The sequence below is a fragment of the Oncorhynchus mykiss genome, chromosome 1 (genome assembly GCF_057628025.1).
Source record: "Oncorhynchus mykiss isolate SJ-2025 chromosome 1, ASM5762802v1, whole genome shotgun sequence".
Lineage (NCBI taxonomy): Eukaryota > Metazoa > Chordata > Actinopteri > Salmoniformes > Salmonidae > Oncorhynchus > Oncorhynchus mykiss.
Genome location: NC_143022.1, coordinates 24,275,277 through 24,295,724, shown reverse-complemented (window position 1 = coordinate 24,295,724; position 20,448 = coordinate 24,275,277). Strand labels below are relative to the sequence as shown.

General features: G+C 39.8%; 1 long non-coding RNA gene and 1 pseudogene across 1 annotated transcript; both read right to left on the bottom strand.

Annotated features, from left to right (window-relative positions):
- Positions 1–5,892, bottom strand: part of LOC149985444 (uncharacterized) — a 30,624-nt pseudogene extending 24,732 nt beyond the window's left edge.
- Positions 5,893–15,196: 9,304 nt separating this feature from the next.
- Positions 15,197–18,872, bottom strand: LOC149985443 (uncharacterized). Its single transcript, XR_016482437.1, has 2 exons — positions 18,646–18,872; positions 15,197–18,114 (listed from the first exon to the last, which is right to left on the bottom strand). It is a non-coding gene; the product is annotated as an uncharacterized LOC149985443 (long non-coding RNA).
- Between the last annotated feature and the right edge of the window lie 1,576 nt (positions 18,873–20,448).

Genomic DNA, 20,448 nt, shown 5'->3' with positions numbered 1-20,448 from the left:
AATCAGGGAACAGGAGGGGACTTAGCTGGAAATCCATGAAGCAGATACATTCCATTGTAGCTGCGCCATTGTAGGTTTGAACAACGCGTTTGTCCACGAAGTTAAACACAGACTGATGTGTCATGTGGGCGAGATGCACAAAGTAACCCAAGAAACGTTCCTGAATAAAGCCCTGGTCATCCACATACCTTGCCATATCTGACAACGGCAAGCAGACTGGTGGCATCATAGGTCCTAGAGTTGGGGGACAATTTTTACCCCCTGGGGCCCAGAGTTTTCCTTATCTGTTAACCTAACCAGTTAAACTCTGGACCCTATAAGGGTGGGGGGGGCAGTGAAATCCCTGTCAAACTGCAGAAACCTTATACTTGTTCATATTCATTATATTTAGACTAGATAAGGTGGGGGATTTCCTCTACCCAGACAGAGACAACAACTGATAAGCAATAGAACTCACAGGGCTGAGCTTGCTTTATGCATGTTTGTATAATGCAGGCCTATGCAGTTGTAGGTCTTATAAAAAATGTACTTACATCTGTCATCACTATTATGTTGATTGATTCATTCCAGTTAATAATTTTGGATTGGAGTATCAGTCTGAATATAACATCCAGGCCTCAATGATGTCCCAGCAGCGTAGCTGTGGTGACTGAAAAATAAAAAAGTAAACAAAAGCCACACATTGATATTAATGTCCTTTGAATATTGCATTTTTACTGGTTAGTGCTAATTGATGATGCATACAGACAATACTTTTATATTTAGAAACTCATTGACAGTTGATAGTGATAGTAAAAATGATCAGACTTAAAGCTGCTTCAGCTTTGACCATGTGACCTCAGACCTGTTATTTGACAATTTCACTGGTCAATATTTAGAGTAGGTTTTTAACAAATCCTTATTACTATCCTAAATGAAGGGCACCAGCATATGTCTGTACCCAAGCCAAATGTTTTTGCGCCACTTCAGAATGTAGATCTCCTTCATATTCTCTGAACTCCCAAAGTTACATAGAAACCTTTGTATTACTTCTGGATACTGTTGACATTGAGAATAGATCAGATGGACAAAGCAGTAAAGTGTGATTGAAGCTTTAAGGACTTTGACCATTTATCTACCAGAGAAGAAGACCTGGAGTACCCAAAGGCAGGCTGCCGTCCTCCTGGTATATTTGATATTCTGTTTCAGCAGAGTCAGTGTCAGCAGCACAGCCTCGGCCTTCTCTGCCTTCATCCCAATACGACGGTCTGACCGAGACACACAAAACACCACAGACACACAGCTATGAGTAACCCACAGATCTACTGAAAACTGACTGACCACCCACAGACACTGTTTGCACCGATGCAAATATTCACATTCTATGAGGCAGGAAAATATTTGATCAGTGGAATTAAAACAGTTTGTGTATACTGTATGTTTTGATTGTTTCATCTATCACTTAAAATAACAAGAAAACACTTCTCAGTGAGAATCACCATAATAACATGAAGGCATTAATACATGCTGCTTGGTAGCATGAGGGCAACATTTGCACTGAATGATATGCAATGCAAATTATCATAAATTGTCAATTTGCTTGAATGATTTCATGGTGCTTTTACACATGTGAATTGCCTGTCGGTCCGAGGAGTGGAATAGATTGCTTAACCAGGCACAGCAATCCTAGTTTGTGAACAAATATCACAGCAATTAGTGTGGAAAAAGCTTCAATGGCATTATTGGATAATGCCTTGTGCATAAATATTCATAGCTGGAATTTTTTATTATTGGAGGACACCCATTAAATGTGAAGTGTCCCGTCAAAGGAATTCATTAGATGACTGTACTGTATGTTTTGGAGCGCAGACACAACAGGCTCATCAGGCCTTGACATGAGGAGCAAAGCTTTCCTTTCATCGTAAAGCAGATGAGACCAATAAATACACTATGTACTGTTTAGCAATAACATAATGAAAGCAATAAAATAAAGTGATTTGGGATCTAATGCAAATAGTAATGCAAGCTCAAATAAATTGTATCGTACATCACCATATAAAATCGACTGTTGCTTCTATGCGACCTTGCTCTTGAGTGGAAACACAAATGCACTTCCCAAAAGCTAGTTGGGGACCTTTGACACGGAAATTTGCTGGTGAATTAGGTGGAAAGATCATAACAACTCAGCGCTTAAATTTGACCCTTGCTTCTCATTCTTGTCGAAATAGCTTGAGACCAAAATATGTTTTTAGAGACCAGCTTATGCTGCTGACACCAGTTACCATAAACGCTTCATTAGTTTGGGTTGGGTAAGAGTAAAAATCTCAATGAATATGAATGGAGAAAGCCTATCACCCAGCATCGCCCCTAGGCAAGTCAGTTAAAAATTCTTATTTACAATGGCGGTCTACCAAAAGGCAAAAGTCCTCCTGCGGGAACGTGGGCTGAGCTAAAAACTAAAACTAAATTAAAAAACAATTTAGGACAAAACACACATCACGACAAGAGACACTACACAACATTACATAAAGAGAGTCCTAAGACAACAACATAGCATGGCAGGAACACAATATGACAACAAAATGGTTCCAACAACTAGTGGCCATATGTCACTAATGAAGATATGAGGGTTGCATCCATGTCAGTTAAGTTGTGTCACACAACACAGTGGTTAAAGGCAACTAAACCAAATAAGGGTAATTGACTGTAGATATCAAAGGAGAGTAGAGGTACTGTAGCGTTATATAGCTGAATGGAATGACTATGAATCTGTACTATGAATTTGAATCAACAACGAAGACTCACCGGCTGAAAGCAGCTCATCCAGCATGTTGACGATATTGAGGTAGCTCTCAATGTCCCCTGCATTCTGTGAGGAGAAAAGATCAACACTGCGTCAAAACCTCAGCCAGGCTGCTGCTGTTGCTGTCTGTAATGTTGGCTGTACAGTGGCAACTTGAAAGAGAGAACTGACATTGACATTGTTGTTACATTTCCATACCTATTTTAACTATGTGACCTTGCTATCGAGTTGCAACACAAATTCATTTCCCAAAATCCAGCCAGGGACCTATAATTCGGACATCTAATTTTGCTGATGAGTTAGGTGGAGAGATCCCTTAGGTCACAAAAACCCAGCGATGTGTGGGTCCCAAATACTGCAGCCAGCCCAGGGACAGGAAACTGAATGCCCTGGGCCCAGCAGGGGTTTGGGTGCTGTGTTCAAAAGCAGCAGCAGATGACAGACCTTCTGTAGGGTGGGCAAATGGCACCCTATCAGGGGCACTACTATGATGGGCCCTGGTGAAAGTAGTGCACTACATGGGAAATAAGGTGCTATTTGTGATTCATTCAAGGAGCCACAGATGGAGCTTCTACCATCTGTCTCGCTTGGCGGCACTTTGTAGAAAGACAGCACCTAAACAGTCATGGTGGTGAAGTGTGAATGGATCACCTACACCAGTGGTTCCCAAACTTTTATAGTCCCCTACTCCTTCAAATATTCAACTTCCAGCTGAATACCCCTTCTAGCACCAGGGTCAGCACACTCTCAAATTTAGTTTTTTTGCCATCATTGTAAGCCTGCCACACACACACATTATACGATACTTATATTAAATATAAGAATGAGTGTGAGTTTGTCACAACCCGGCTCTTGGGAAGTGACAAAGTGCTCATCTAGGACCAGGGCACAAATAATAATAATAATAATAATCAATAATTTTGCTCTTTATTTAACCATCTTACATATAAAAGCTTATTTGTTCAACGAAAATGGTGAACAACTGGTTAATGAGAAGGGTATGCTTGAAAGGATGCACATGACTCTGCAATGTTGGGTTGTATTGGAGAGAGTCTCAGCTTTACATCATTTTCCACATAGTCTGTGCCTGTATTTAGTTTCATGCTAGTGAGGGCCGAGAATCCACTCTCACATAGGTACGCTGTTGTAAAGGGCATCAGTGTCTTAACAGCGCGATTTGCCAAGGCAGGATACTCTGGGCGCAGCCTGATCCAGAAATCTGGCAGTGGTTTCTGATTAAATTAAATTTTCACAGAACCGCTTGTTGCAATTTTGATGAGGCTCTCTTGTTCAGATATTGGTAAGTGGACTGGAGGCAGGGCATGAAAGGGATAACAAATCTAGTTGTTTGTGTCATCCGTTTTGGGAAAGTAACTGCGTAATTGTGCACTCACCTCACTCAGGTGTTTCGCTACACCACATTTGACATTGTCCGTAAGCTTGAGCTCATTTGCACACAAAAAAATAATATAATGATGGAAAGACCAGTGTGTTGTCCTTGTTATTGCAGACAGAGAGGAGCTCCAACTTCTTCATCATAGCCTCAATTTTGTCCCACACATTGAATATAGTTGGAGAGTCCCTGTCACCCTAGATTCAGATCATTCAGGCGAGAAAAATCATCACCCAGATAGGTCAATCATGTGAGAAACTCGTCATCATGCAAGCGGTCAGACAAGTGAAAATTATGGTCAGTAAAGAAAACTTTAAGCTTGTCTCTCAATTTTAAAAAACCTGTCAATACTTTGCCCCTTGATAACCAACGCACTTATGTATGTTGTAAAAAGGTTACATGGTCGCTGCCCATATCATTGTCTAGTGCAGAAAATACATGTGAGTTCAGGGACCTTGCTTAAACAAAGTTAACCATTTTCACTGTAGTGTCCAAAACGTCTTTCAAGCTGTCAGGCATTCCCTTGGCAGCAAGAGCCTCTCGGTGGATGCTGCAGTGTACCCAATTTGCGTGTGCAACTGCTTTCACACGCATTACCACTCCACTATGTTTCCCTGTCATGGCTTTTGCGCCATCAATACAGATACCAACACATCTTGAACATCAAAGTCCATTTGATGTCACAAAGCTGTCCTGTACTTTAAAAATATCCTCTCACATTGTTCTGGTTTCCAGTGGTTTACAGAAGAGGATGTCTTTCTTAAAAACTTTGGGATAGGTGGCAGCATTTTCACTTTAGGATGAATAGCGTTCCCAGAGTGAATAGCGTGCCCAGAGTTTCTAAAACTGTTTGATTGATGTCTGTGAGTATAACAGAACTCATATGGCAGGCAAAAACCTGAGAAAAAATCCAAACAGGAAGTGGGAAATCTGAGGTTTGTCGTTTTTGAACTCACCCCTATTGAATACACAGTGGGATATGGGTTATTTTGGACTTCCTAAGGCTTCCACTAGATGTCAATCGTCTTTAGAACTTTGTTTCAGGCTTCTCATGTAAAGCGGGGCTGGATAGGAGCTGTTTGACTAAGGGGTCTGCCCGCAGCCTCGATCTCAGTCACGAGCTTTCACATGAGAGCGACCTGCGTTCCATGGCCTTTCTACAGACAATGGAATTCTCCGGTTGGAACATTATTGAACTTTTATGATAGAAACATCCTAACGATTGATTCTATACTTAGTTAGACAAGTTTCTTCGACCTGTAATATAACTTTTTGAACGTTTTGTGGGATTGGACCAGATCGCGCTTTTGGATTTGTTTACCAAACGCCCTAACAAAAGAAGCTATTGGACATATATTATGGAAATTATCGAACAAAACAAGCATTTATTGTGGAACTGCGATTCCTGGGAGTGCATTCTGATGTAGATCATCAAAGGTAAGTGAATAATTATAATGCTATTTATGAATAATGTTGACTACCCAACGTGACGGATATTTCTCTGGCTGGTTTGGGCTCTGAGCGCCGTTCTCAGATTATGCTTTTTTTTTAAATCTGACACAGCAGTTGCATTAATAGAATATATGCAATATATGCATAAATTAACACACCCTCTAAAGCGTGAGAACAGGAACATGATGCCCATATATGGGCATAAGCACGTGATAAGTTCCGGCCAATATGTCCTGACCGGATGCCCAAATATGGGCATGTACATGTCATCCTGACACGTTTGACGTGTGCCGTCTACTTTATTTTCTCCATCGATATTTTGGGTCCATGGCCAGGAAATTCCCCAGACCTTAATCCCATTGACAACTTGTGGTCAATCCTCAAGACGCGAGTGGACAAACAAAAACCCACAAATTCTGACAAACTCCAAGCATTGATTATGCAAGAATGGGATGCCATCAGTCAGGATGTGGCTCAGAAGTTAATTGACAGCATGCCAGGGCGGATTGCAGAGGTCTTGAAAAAGAAGGGTCAACAATATAAATATTGACTCTTTGCATCAACTTCATGTAATTGTCAATAATAGTGTTTGACACTTATGAAATGCTTGTAATTATACTTCAGTATTCCATAGTTTCATCTGAATAAAATATCTAGACACTGAGGCAGCAGACTCTGTAAAAATTAATATTTGTGTCATTCTCAAAACTTTTGGCCACGAGTGTACAGCTGCAAGTCTCTTGGGGTATGTCTCTGTAAGCTTGGCACATCTAGCCACTGGAATGTTTGTCCATTCTTCAAGGCAAAACTGCTCCAGCTCCTTCAAGTTGGATGGGTTCCGCTGGTGTACAGCAATCTTTAAGTCATACCACAGACTCTCAATTGGATTGAGGTCTGGGCTTTGACTAGGCCATTCCAAGTTATTTAAATGTTTCCCCTGAAACCACTTGAGTGTTGCTTTAGAAGTATGCTTAGGGTCATTGTCCGTAGGTGAACCCACGTCCCAGTCTCACATCTCTGGAAGACTGAAACAGGTTTCCCTCAAGAATTTCCCTGTATTTAGCTCCATCCATCATTCCTTCAATTATGACCAGTTTCCCAGTCCCTGCCGATGAAAAACATTCCCACAGCATGATGCTGCCACCACCATGCCCTCACAGTGGGGATGGTGCTCTCAGGGTGATGAGAGGTGTTGGGTTTGAGGGACAAAAATCACAATTTTAGTCTCATCTGATCAGAGTACCTTCTTCCATATGTTTGGGGAGTCTCCCAGATGCCTTTTGGCAAACACCAAACTTTTTTTTGTTGTTGCTTTTAACCTTTCTGATCTCCCCATCCCGGATCCGGGATCGTGAATACAGACTCAAGCTCATTACCATAACGCAACGTTAACTATTCATGAAAATCGCAAATGAAATGAAATAAATATGCTAGCTCTCAAGCTTAGCCTTTTGTTAACAACACTGTCATCTCAGATTTTCAAAATATGTTTCTCAACCATTGCAAAACAAGCATTTGTGTAACAGTATTGATGGCTAACGTAGCATTTAGCATTAGCATTCAGCTGGCAACATTTACACAAAAAAACAGAAAAGCATTCAAATAAAATCATTTACCTTTGAAGAACTTCAGATGTTTTCAATGAGGAGACTCTCAGATAGCAAATGTTCAGTTTTTCCTGAAAGATTATTTGTTTAGGACAAATCGCTCCGTTTTCTGCGTCACGTTTAGCTATGAAAAAACCCCTGTATCCAGGATTGTGTAAATCTATCAGCAAGCTCATTAGCATAACACAACGTTAACTATTTATGAAAATCGCAAATGAAATGAAATAAATATGCCATCTCTCAAGCTTAGCCTTTTGTAAACAACACTGTCATCTCAGATTTTCAAAATATGCTTCTCAACCATAGGAAAACAATCATTTGTGTAAAAGTAGCTAGCTAGCGTTAGCATTTAGCGTTAGCATTTAGCGTTAGCATTAGCGTTAGCATCCAGCACGCAACATTAACAAAAACATAAAAGCCTTCAAATAAAATCATTTACCTTTGAAGAACTTCTGATGTTTTCAATGAGGATACTCTCAGTTAGATAGCAGATGCTCAGTTTTTCCAAAAAGATTCCTTGTGTATTAGAAATAGCTCCGTTTTATACATCACATTTGGCTACCAAAAAAAATCCGAAAATTCAGTCCTCAAAACGCGAACTTTTTTCCAAATTAACTCCATAATATCGACTGAAAACATGGCAAACGTTGTTTAGAATCAATCATCAAGGTGTTTTTCACATATCTCTTCATTGATACATCGTTCTTGGACACATGCTTTCTCCCCTGAATCAAATGGTAAAGTAGAAGCAGCTGGCATTTGCGCACCGAATTCGACGCAGGACACCAGGCGGACACTTGGAAAATGTAGTCTCTTATGGTCAATCTTCCAATGATATGCCTACAAATACGTCACAATGCTGCTAAGACCTTGGGCGAACGACAGAAAGTGTAGGTCATTCCTTGCGCAATCACAGCCATATAAGGAGACAATGGAAAACAGAGCTTCAGAAATTCTGCTAATTCCTGGTTGATGCATCATCTTGGTTTCGCCTGTAGAATGAGTTCTGGGGCACTTACAGACAAAATCTTTGCAGATTCTGAAACTTCAGAGTGTTTTCTTTCCAAAACTGTCAAGAATATGCATAGTCGAGCATCTTTTCGTGACAAAATATTGCGCTTAAAACGGGAACGTTTTTTATCCAAAAATGAAATAGCGCCCCTAGAGCTCTAACAGGTTAACCAGTTGCATCTCTAGGGGCGCTATTTCATTTTTGGATAAAAAACGTTCCCGTTTTAAGCGCGATATTTTGTCACGAAAAGATGCTCGACTATGCATATTCTTTTGACAGTTTTGGAAAGAAAACACTCTGAAGTTTCAGAATCTGCAAAGATTTTGTCTGTAAGTGCCCCAGAACTCATTCTACAGGCGAAACCAAGATGATACGTCAAACAGGAAATGAGCAGAATTTCTGAAGCTCTGTTTTCTAATGTCTCCTTATATGGCTGTGAATGCGACAGGAATAAGCTTAGACCTTCTGCCGTTTCCCCAAGATGTCGGCAGCATTGTGACGTATTTGTAGGCATATCATTGGAAGATTGACCATAAGAGACTACATTTTCCAAGTGTCCGCCTGGTGTCCTGCGTCGAAACTGGTGCGCAAAGCCATGTGCAAGTATTTTTCCATTTGATTGAGAGGAGAAACCATGCTTCCACGAACGATATATCATCGAAGAGATATGTGAAAAACACCTTGAGGATTGATTCTAAACAACGTTTGCCATGTTTTCAGTCGATATTATGGAGTTAATTTTGAAAAAAGTTCGCGTTTTGAGGACTGAATTTTCGTTTTTTTTTTGGTAGCCAAATGTGATGTACAAAACGGAGCTATTTCTAATACACAAATAATCTTTTTGGAAGAACTGAGCATCTGCTATCTAACTGAGAGTCTCCTCATTGAAAACATCAGAAGTTCTTCAAAGGTAAATTATTTTATTTGAAGGCTTTTATGTTTTTGTTGAAATGTTGCGTGCTGGATGCTAACGCTAATGCTAACGCTAAATGCTACGCTAGCTAGCTACTTTTACACAAATGATTGTTTTCCTATGGTTGAGAAGCATATTTTGAAAATCTGAGATGACAGTGTTGTTTACAAAAGGCTAAGCTTGAGAGATGGCATATTTATTTCATTTCATTTGCGATTTTCATGAATAGTTAACGTTGCGTTATGGTAATGAGCTTGAGTCTGTATTCACGATCCCGGATCCGGGATGGGGAGATCAGAAAGGTTAAGTTTGCTGAAAATAAATGCAGTTGACAGTGAAAGGACATTTATTTTTTTGCTGAGTTTAGTATGGACACTGATAGTTGTGAATCTGATGCAGCCGAAGATCTACAGTCCCCTTACCGAAGAACAGACAGGGACGTTGGACCATCGAAGAGGCGCAAATATGATGAGAACTACATTGATTTGGGGTTCACTTATATTGGGAGTAGTGCCTTTCCTCAGCCACAGTGCGTTATATGTGCAAAAGTACTATCTCACGATTCTATGAAACCTTCAGTCTTGCACAGACATTTAGAAACAGAACATGCCAATTTGAAATTTCCGCTAGCGGAACCCCTCGCCAACAGCCAATGAAATTGCAGGGCGCCAAATACAAATCAACAGAAATCTCATAAATCTAATTTCTCAAACATACAAGTTTTAAGCACCATTTTAAAGATAAAATTCTTGTTAATCCAGCCACAGTGTCTGATTTCCAAAATTCTTTACAGCGAAAGCTTCACAAACGATTATGTTAGGTCACCACCAACTCACAGAAAAGAGAGAGGAGTTACAAAAAGCACAAATAGAGATAAAATGAATCAGTAACCTTTGATGATCTTCATCAGATGACACTCACAGGACTTTATGTTACACAATACATGTATGTTTTGTTCGGTAAAGTTCATATTTATGTCCAAAAATCTTATTTTACATTGGCGTGTTACGTTCAGTCATTCCAAAACATGCAGTGATATTGCAGAGAGCCACATGAATTCACAAAAATACTAATTAAAAATGTTGATGAAAATTCAAGTGTTATGAAACTACGTCAAAATGCTGTAGACACCTTGGGGAATACATAGAAAAAGGAATCTGGTTGATAGCCCAATCACTGCTCAATAGGGACGCATCGGAACGCAGAGTTTCAAAATATGAGTCACATGAGTCGCAATATCAGTTCTGTTATACTCAGACAATATTTTTACAGTTTTGGAAACTTTTGAGTGTTTTCTATCCTAAGCTGTCAATTATATGCATATTCTAGCATCTTGTCCTGACAAAATAGCCCGTTTACAATGGGAACGTTATTTTTCCAAAAATGAAAATAGTGCCCCCTAGTTTCAAGAGGTTAAGTTGTCATGATGATTGATGTCTAGGGACCTCTTTGAATTGGGGGGTATGTGTTTGAACATTTCAAAGAGTATGGCCCCCCCACCCCCTGTTATATTGACCTTAGAGCTGTTGTCTATGAAACAGGAATGTCCGGGGTATTGAGTGTGGCAGACACATTATAAATAAAGCCCAGAACAAGACATGTGGCCCCAGAACACTAAACAAGATTTTAAAAATAAAACCCAGAATATTAAACAGAAAATTATGTCTCCTAGGCCAATTCTCGGGGTGCTATGCGTCTCATGTCATGAACCCAATGACAAAAGCCTCAAGGAAGTTTTGTGTGAGACCCCAGAATGTTTTAAAGGAGTTTTGGGTACGAGTGAGGGACATATGTCTTACATATTGATGAGAGAAAGGCTTTAGATAAGGCTTGCGTTCTGTCAAATTGAACAGGCCCTGAGCGGTACAACTCTCCCCAGATATGCACTGGAAGAACTGGTCTGCGGACGCAGTGATCTGAAGGCCCTAAGAATTGCTTCAATGGCGTATAGCCCTGACTCCAAAGTGACAATTTTAGCATGTGAACAATTTGAGAGCGCAAATGCGATGAAATCTGTCAGTTCATATGTATTTTCTAAAGCATGCAAGGATGTAAACTTTTTTATGCCGCTGTTTAGCTTTAAATGGATTGATTATCCCATATTCATAACCCTTATGAATAAGCTGGACAGTCTTTTTCAAAATCGTGAACAATTACGGCGCTGGCCACGTCTATCCTTAAGACATACCCAGGACCCACACGCCCGACGATCTTTCGCTGGAGTGACAACGTACAGAGCTTTGATGGAGCGTGCAAGAGAGCCTGTCTGTAACAATTGTCCTCTTCTTCTGACAAGGAGTAAGAGAGGTTGGACCAATGCGCAGCGTGGTAAGTGTCCATTTTAATATATAAAACTGAACACTATAAAAATACTAAATAACAACGTGAAATCGAAACAGTCCCGTGTGGTACAGACACAGGAAACAATCACCCACAACTCAAAAGTGAAACCAGGTTCCCTAAGTATGGTTCTCAATCAGGGACAACGATTGACAGCTGCCTCTGATTGAGAACCATACCAGGCCAAACACAGAAATCCCAAAACATAGAAAAAGGAACATAGACAACCCACCCAACTCACGCTCTGACCATACAAAACAAAGACATAACATGTTTAGGATGGGTATTGACAATAAACATGGCAGGCCGCTCCGGCCATTTCTCAATAGGTAATTCATCACAAGCCAACACCCCCCCCCCAAATGTCCAATCAGTCGGCTCATGAGCCCTTCCAACTCTTGGGTATTCATGCCTTTGCTCAACGATCCTTAATAATAATCTACTAAGACCTGTCTTCGGGTATTCACTTCCAAGATTGAATCAGAGCATGCATAAACAATCTTTCTAATGGTAAAGGCTAAAGGTGCACAGAAATGCATTTCCAGCCTGAGGTTACCTTGGGACACCACCGAAAGATTTCCTGAGGTATCATCATCAGGGGATAAATTGAAAGCATACAATGTGTAATCCTCTGCAAAATCATTTAATAGGTAAAGAGAGATCTTTTAGATGCCTCCCGGTAGCCAGGAATAGATTATAAATTTCTCGCACAGATATGTTGTTATTAAATTGAGGTTGGAAAGCCTTAGCAGGGACCTGACGTCCGTCCTGACAGAGAGCTACATACTCTGCATTGAAGTATTGAAAATTAAATGGGTTTTTATTTTAAGCTGCCCGTATTAGAGGTGTGATCAACCAAACCTATAACCATGTATCGTGGTAAAGGGCCTGGGATTGATTTGCACTTTTCACACCAAAGTACATTCGTCTCTAGGAGACAGAACGTGTCTCCTTCCTGAGCGGTATGACGTCTGCGTGGTCCCATGGTGTTTATACTTGCGTACTATTGTTTATACAGGTGAATGTGGTACCTTCAGGCATTTGGAAATTGCTCCCAATGATGATCCAGACTTGTGGAGGTCTACAATTTTTTGGTCTTGGCTGATTTCTTTTGATTTTCCCATGTTAAGCAAAGAGGCACTGAGTTTGAAGGTAGGTCTTGAAATACATCCACAGGTACACCTATTGACTCAAATTATGTCAATAAGCCTATCAGAAGCTTCTCTAAATCAATCACATTTATTTATAAAGCCCTTTTTACATCCGCAGATGTCACATAGTACTTATACATGAAACCCTGCCTAATAACCACATCAAATGTACACCTTCTTGCACGAATACAAAGTCACAATGAAAAACTAGAAACAAAATAAGACAAAAAAAAACATTCAAAACGTATTTATAGCCCCAAGTCTTGCCCCCCACTATACACCATTTGTGTGCTGTTTTTTGGGTACTCTATACCTTACTTGCTCCAGAGTATGGCATGCCATAGCACTGTTGTTTATAACAGCTGGTAGGAAGGTCCTCTGTTGAGAACAGTGTATCGGAAGATGTTGTCCAGGTAGGTTTCATGTTGTCTTCACCCACGAAATGGTCCCCACAGTATAAGACTGCTGGCAGGCCAGCTCATAAATGCCTAAAACAGTGACCAGCAAACTTCATGGACTGAATAATATATTATTAAAATTATTATTTGTATTCCTACCATGAACAAAAACAAACAAAAATAATTCTCCACAACTACAAGGTGAAAGTTAATGTAGGCCAGGACAGTGTACTTCAGATCCTTTGGGGGCACTTAAGACCAGTACTGTATCAGACTGGAGGTGTGAAAAAAGTAGTGCACTATGTGGGAAATAGGGTGCCATTTCTGACACATTTTTTATGTTATCCATCTAAAACCAATGCTCAGAGCAATGTTTCTTTCCGAAACAAATGAAAATGATGCGGTGTGTTGTGATGAACAGTGCTTTCCTAATCAGATTGTCATTCCTTTTGCATGTGTTGTTCTATGGCATGCCAGAGACAAACCTCTCAAAGACAAAACGCCTACAATATGATCATAATTTACATTGAAATATGACAACAGAGTATTAATAAACATCAAATAAATGTGACAGACAATATAAGGTCCCCAAGAAGGCATGTTGTTTAATACAACTATCATCCCGTAAGATTTTGATGAAACACTGCCTCGAGTAAAAGGCGAAAGGCTTGTTCATGTCTGAAGAGAAAATAAACCAGAGTAAGTCAATTGTTGGCATACGTTTTGTTTAACTATAGGTGAAAAGGATTCAAGACCAATTGAATGGTCTTGAGAATCTGGCCCTTGTAACATTGGTTTATAACCTTCATTCAAGACATACATAAAACTCGGGCCCTTGACATGACTTTCAGGGTCTGTGCTGACTCGATGATTGATGGCATTTTGCACAATTTCCCATTTTACTAAAGCCTTTACACAAAGCTACAAAACTAGAACGCTGGCACCGCCTATAGACGTGCTCCATTCGCCCCCATTGGAGGACGCTGCATATTTTCCCTGGCCTTCCACCCTTTCTCGCACCAATCAGATGTTGTATTTTTCCAGGTACTCTGTGAGCTCCCGGCCATTCGACTGCATCTGTGTGTTGAGGGATTCGACAATCTTTGAGATCTGTATGATTTACTTTACCGTCCTCTCCACGAGCACCCCACCCACCAGCCAGAAGCCGGTTGCTAAAGCCATGACGTCATTTTCTGGAATTTTCCAAGCTGTTTAAAGGCACAGTCAACTTAGTGTGTGTAAACTTCCGACCCACTGGAATTGTGATACAGTGAATTATAAGTGAAATAATCTGCCTGTAAACAATAGTTGGAAAAATGACTTGTGTCATGCACAAAGTTGATGTCCTAACCGACCTGCCAAAAATAGTTTATTAACAAGAAATTTGTGGAGTGGTTGAAAAAACAGTTTTAATGACTCCAACCTAAGTGTATGTAAACTTCCGATATGCACGTCGGTTTTGCACATTGGGCCGATGCCGACATTTTTAGCTAATATCGTCCAATTCCGATATGCTTACAGAGATATTGTGCATCCCCAATACGGAGTATACAAAATATTTATAACATCTGCTCTTTCCATGATATAAATTAACCAGATGAATCCAGGTGAAAGCATTTTTTTAACCTTTAGTTAACTAGGCAAGTCAGTTAAGAACAAATTCTTATTTTCAATGAAGGCCTAGGATCAGTAGGTTAACTGCCTTGTTCAGGGGCAGAAAGACATATTTTTTTCCGTTGTCAGCTCAGGGATTCAACCTAGCAACCTTTCAGGTACTAGTCCAAAGCTCTAACCACTAGGCTACCTATGATCCCTTATTGGTGAAATTTGTTAAATCCACTTCAAAATCAGTATATAAAAATATAACATTTTTAAGCCCTGTGACAATTGAGACATGGATTGTGTATGTGTGCCATTCAGAGGGTGAATGGGCAGGACAAAATATTTAAGTGCCTTTGAACGGGACATGGTAGAAGGTACCAGGCGCACCAGTTTGTGTCAAGAACTGGAAAGCTACTTGATTTTTTTCATGCTCAACAGTTTACCTGTGTGAATGTTCCACTACCCAAACGACATCCAACCAACTTGATACAACTGTGTAGCCTATGTGGGCGACACAGATACACAAAATAAAGCCATGAATAGCGGTATCATTAACATTTCAGTAAAAGCATTCTCCCCAATACAAATAAACAATACATGAACACAAATGTGACCAAAGAAACAATACAAAAACACAAATGTGACCATACATTGCGTGCATCACACCAACTTGAAGCCAACATTAGATGTGGTCGTCCTCATAATAACCGCATGTGGTTTCACTGTAACAGAGTAGTGCAACACCCTTCAATTGAAGCAGCAGTAAACAAACGAAAGTGGCCACATCTCTTACAAAACGGATTTTAAAAAATGAAATCATGGATAATAAGGGAGCAGGAAAACGTATAAATTGGCTACAATAATTACAAGGACTTTTCAAGCACCAAATTGAGTTTCAAGGTCGGTCTATTCCAGTACTTGCATTTCTGAGCTCCACATTTAAATTTAAGTAGGCTAATTTAGGCCCTTGTATGTATTGTTTAAAATTGCAGGTGTAACATGGAAAACAAAATGTATTTGTCAAATCATTTCATTACCAGATCATAATGTGAATAAGCCCACGAGGCTATGTCATTTTTTGTCATCATATCCAGAATAAGTAATAGGAATAGCGTTGGGTGTTGTGCTATCCTACACACATGCACACAATAGAATCGGTGTCCAATCCGAGGCACAAAAACATGAACATATTACCTGGATGTTTTCTGTTATATCTAACGAGACCATGCTGTAAATTAAGCATACAACAACAGATGATCAACCTCAATTCACTAGGGATATTAGATCCAATGTGGATCTAGGCACAACTGTCTTCACTGGCATAATGAATGACACACCAAAATATTCTGGACATTCCTCACAAACATTAGTGGACTGGCCACTGGGAGCACCAGGAGAATTTCAGGTGGGCTGGTCAATCTCTGGGCCGGTGGGCCGCCTGCATTATACATTTTGTTAGACTAATAAAAATGTTGAAAAAAGCGACACATGGTCAACCCCCCTTTCCCCCTGGCCCATTGGTCTATTCCAAACTAACGTTTATGCGACCCTTGCCCCACCCCCTTTGTCTCGCACACACCTCGAAAACTAGCTACAATAGAAAATGGAAAGGTAAAGTAAAAAAAACAGGGGGGTGGGGATGAAAAGTTAAGAGACAAAAAGAGTCAAAAGTCAAATGCAAGTAAATAAATAAATAAATAAACCTACTTATTCAGCAGTAGCAGTAGTAGTACTAGTACCATTGCCACTGACGCTAACATTGAAGTGCTAGACCGGCAAGAGGAAGATGCCACAACCTGGTTCCAAAAGAGTAGACGGAGAGGACAGCGAAGCCAAAGATAGTGCAGCCGAAGCGGTAGATATGTGCCTAAATGTGTTACAAATACAACATGTTATATCAGAACTTGAGTGAAATACAAAGCAAATACTATTGGTCAGCTACTGCTGTGTAAATGTACCAGAAAGAAAGAATTAAGGTAAAGACATACAGTAACTGGGTGTTCAAACCGGCTAGCGGAAAAACTCAAATCTGACGCCTAACAAAGCTCTGAATGCCTAGATTTCGACATCCTGTGGGGATTTTGTGGGAAGTGGCAATCACTTGAGTATCAGTGATTTACTGTCGTATACATTTTACTTAGCTAAAATAAGCATTTTCATTTGATTCTGATTGCTTTTGCCCTGTTGTTCTAAACGCTAAATTGCATTAGACATATACAAACGTTAATTACCTAATTTTATTTCATGTCTATACAGCCATTGGTTGCAAATAGTATACATATTGTTGTAACTGACAGTTATAACCTATAAGTCTGTCGTTGTCTTTTGTTTGAATTGTTTACGTGTCCGCTGCGCGGATACTGTTGTAACGGGGATCCTTATTGTAGCAACACACTTTTGGAGGGAAGGCAATGCTGCGCTGCGTTAGCTAAGTTTTCATGTCATCGGGTGTAGTTCATAAAGGTTGAAGAGTGTATGTTAGGATGAAGTGTGAATTCATGCCAGGAATAATAAGTGTAAAGTTTGATTTCCTCCCTTCTGTAATAAGCAGCCAATGAGGTATTTTTTCCTTTATTCATGTGTTTAATCTGAACCCGTTATAACGCCGGTTAAACTGTTATGTATGTAAGCACTTCAGAGTTATACCAAGCTAATAAGTCACTCATAAGATAAGGTTGTAAGAGTGTGCTTAACTGTATTTTTCATTTACTTTATAGTTCTCACTGAAGGTGATAATTCTGACTAAAACTACAGAATAAAGCCGCCAGTTAAAATCAAGGAACGGTTGTGCTCGTGGTTACTGAAGGGAGCTACAATTGTAAAACCAATCAAGTCCTTTCCCTCTCAAATTCATATTTTGTGCGGGGGAATATGGCTACAGTGATTTGCTACTGTAGTTATGATCCTCATCGACACGGTTCCTACCACTTCACCTCTTACTAGACAACACATTGAAACTCAACATTATGCTAACAGTCCGGTGTGAACGGCGAGTAAAGCCACACAAAAAAACGTGTTGCGTCGTCATTCATTCATTCACTTGATATTAAATAGTGGGGATGCTGCTGTGTTTTTTTTAGTTTTTCACAATTGGGCCTTTATTAGTCAATTTATATATTATTTTATTCATATCCAGTTTGATGATAGGTCCAGTCCAGTTTCAGTGGAAGTGAGCATTGATGTTGATGACAGGTCCAGTCCAGTTTCAGTGGAAGTGAGCATTGATGTTGATGACAGGCCCAGTCCAGTTTCAGTGGAAGTCAGCATTGATGTTGATGACAGGCCCAGTCCAGTTTCAGTGGAAGTGAGCATTGATGTTAATGACAGGCCCAGTCCAGTTTCAGTGGAAGTGAGCATTGATGTTGATGACAGGCCCAGTCCAGTTTCAGTAGAAGTGAGGAGTCAGGGAAAGCCAGGATACCAGACCAACTTTGGATTATTTCAAGAGACCCAAGTCAGATGACCTAAAAGCAAACAAAAAATTGGTTTCCATCCTATGCTGGAACAAAAAATAAGAACTGTGGTACAGAGGGTTTTCTGTTTTACAAAGAAAGCCATGTGTTCAATTTGTATGGCATTTGAGAAGCCTACTGACAGCAGTATTTTTATGAGTGGAATGACAGATTGGAAACATGTTCACCAAAGGGTAGAATAGCATGAGAAGAGCAACATGCACAGAAGTAGTGCTTTTTAATACTTTTTAAGGTCCTTTAACCTCTTATGGCTGTGATCCCCGTACAGCGATCAACATCAGGGGAAATTTCAGAGTGACAACTAAAAATACAACGTTGTAACATTAACATTCTTGAAAATGCAAGTGTCTTACATCCTTCAAAAGATTAGAATCTTGGTAATCAAACTATGTTTTCCGATTTAAAATAGCTATTAGAGAATAAATAACATGCTTTTGTTTGAGAAGAGCAATGAACAACAAAAACATTTTCCGCCATGACAGTTTTTACACATTCACATCTGAAGGTAAAATTATGACGTACATTCTGATATCTTGTTCTTATTTCTCTTCCTGAGGGTCCCAGTGATCAAATGAAGTGCCGTTTTCTTTGATAAAATCCATTTTTATAGCCTAAATCGAAACATTTTGTAAACCGTTTGTGCCGTGAATTCCATCTCTATAAATGTTTTACGGAGCATTCGACGTAACTATACACCGGAAACAATCGTTTATCTAGTCATGGTTGGTTTCAGTGCATGCCTCTGGATGTCTGCAACACAGCCAAACCTCATTGTTTTTTTGCAGGGAGCATTGACCGAAGTGAACTGATTTGAAGACAACGAGCAATGACTTCAATGCATACCAATCATTTTAGCGAAGCTTCATTGATTGACTGTATTTCTGCCCAATCACCACTGATCTTCTTGAAATCTAGCTGGGTAGATAGCCAATGAGCTGAGGTAAACGCCAGTATGTAACGGTTTTGGGTTGGACCACCATTCCTTGTTTGTAATCGCATGCGTAACAAACTCCATTCTCGCCTTGACTATCAGAGGAGTTGCTGTGACGCTTGTTACGCACAGCAGTATTTTAGAAAGTTGTATTTTCAATGATTTCATTGAAGACATCACGGCGAAGTCCAAGTTTAAGTACAGAAGATGTTGATCGGGAAAGTGAGACAGATTTTTTGTTTGAGGAATCTTTGAGTGTTATGATTCAAACAGGAGCTGAGGAGCTGTTTCTGCAAGGACAGGACGTACATCTGGACGGGTAAATGCTAATGCTGTTTTATAAAATATAAATATATATATATTTATTTATTTTTTTGCAAAAAAATAGTAATATATATATTTTGCAATTTGCAATGAAATGTGTGGTTTGTGTGTGTGTGTGTGTGTTTGTTGGTTTGTTTGGGTGTATATATGTATGTGTGTGTGTATGTGTATAAATATATATATATATATATATATATATATTTTTTATTTTTTTCAATTTTTTTATTCAAATGGAATGGAGTAGAACAGCAAACACACACATCGCCACTGCGCCTGCTACTCCTCTCCATTTCCATATGAAATAGCCATTGGGTGCTGTTCGGGGGAGGGCAGGCCCACAACAATAACCGGAGTTGAATGGAACAGCACTTCACCTTAGTGACTGTTCCCTCTGCTCTATACAATACATATCTGTTTATTTTATGTGATGATAAAAGGCTCATAAAATACAAATATTTTTTTATGTTTTCTTTCACAGTGATAGTGACTCTGACTAGGAGCCCCCGGTGGCAAGCTGCCCGGTCTACTCCTGCCTCCAGTGGTGTTCATATGCCACAGTTCATTACTGCAGGCATGACTGTGCCTCAGGGCCAAAAGGGCACAGCATGGAGGCGTCGTTGTGTTCTGTGTCGCACCTGCATCACTTGTTCAGTTTGCCTCTGCTTTACATCAGAAAGAGACTGCTATGGGACATGGCACAGGCAGCAAAATATTGTATAGAGGACTCACTGTTCTACTGGTCTACTGTTTAAAAAAAAAAAAATGTATCTAATATTTTTTTTTTAAATGTATTAAAAAAATGTTGCGTGTTAGAATTGCTTTTTGATATGTGGTATATAGTTATTTGCACTGTTGTATATAGTTATAGGTCATTTCACCAATTCGGCCACTTGGGTACATTTGGGCAACTTGTGTGGGACACCTGGGTGACTTCATGCTAAATGTCATGTAGCTCACCCATTCCTGAAGTTATCAGTCTGAAACTTTGCACACCTACAGTTGCCCTCTTGTGTATTCCATCAAAATTATCTCCAGCATCCTATCTGACTGTGTGGCTATTCTAGTACATG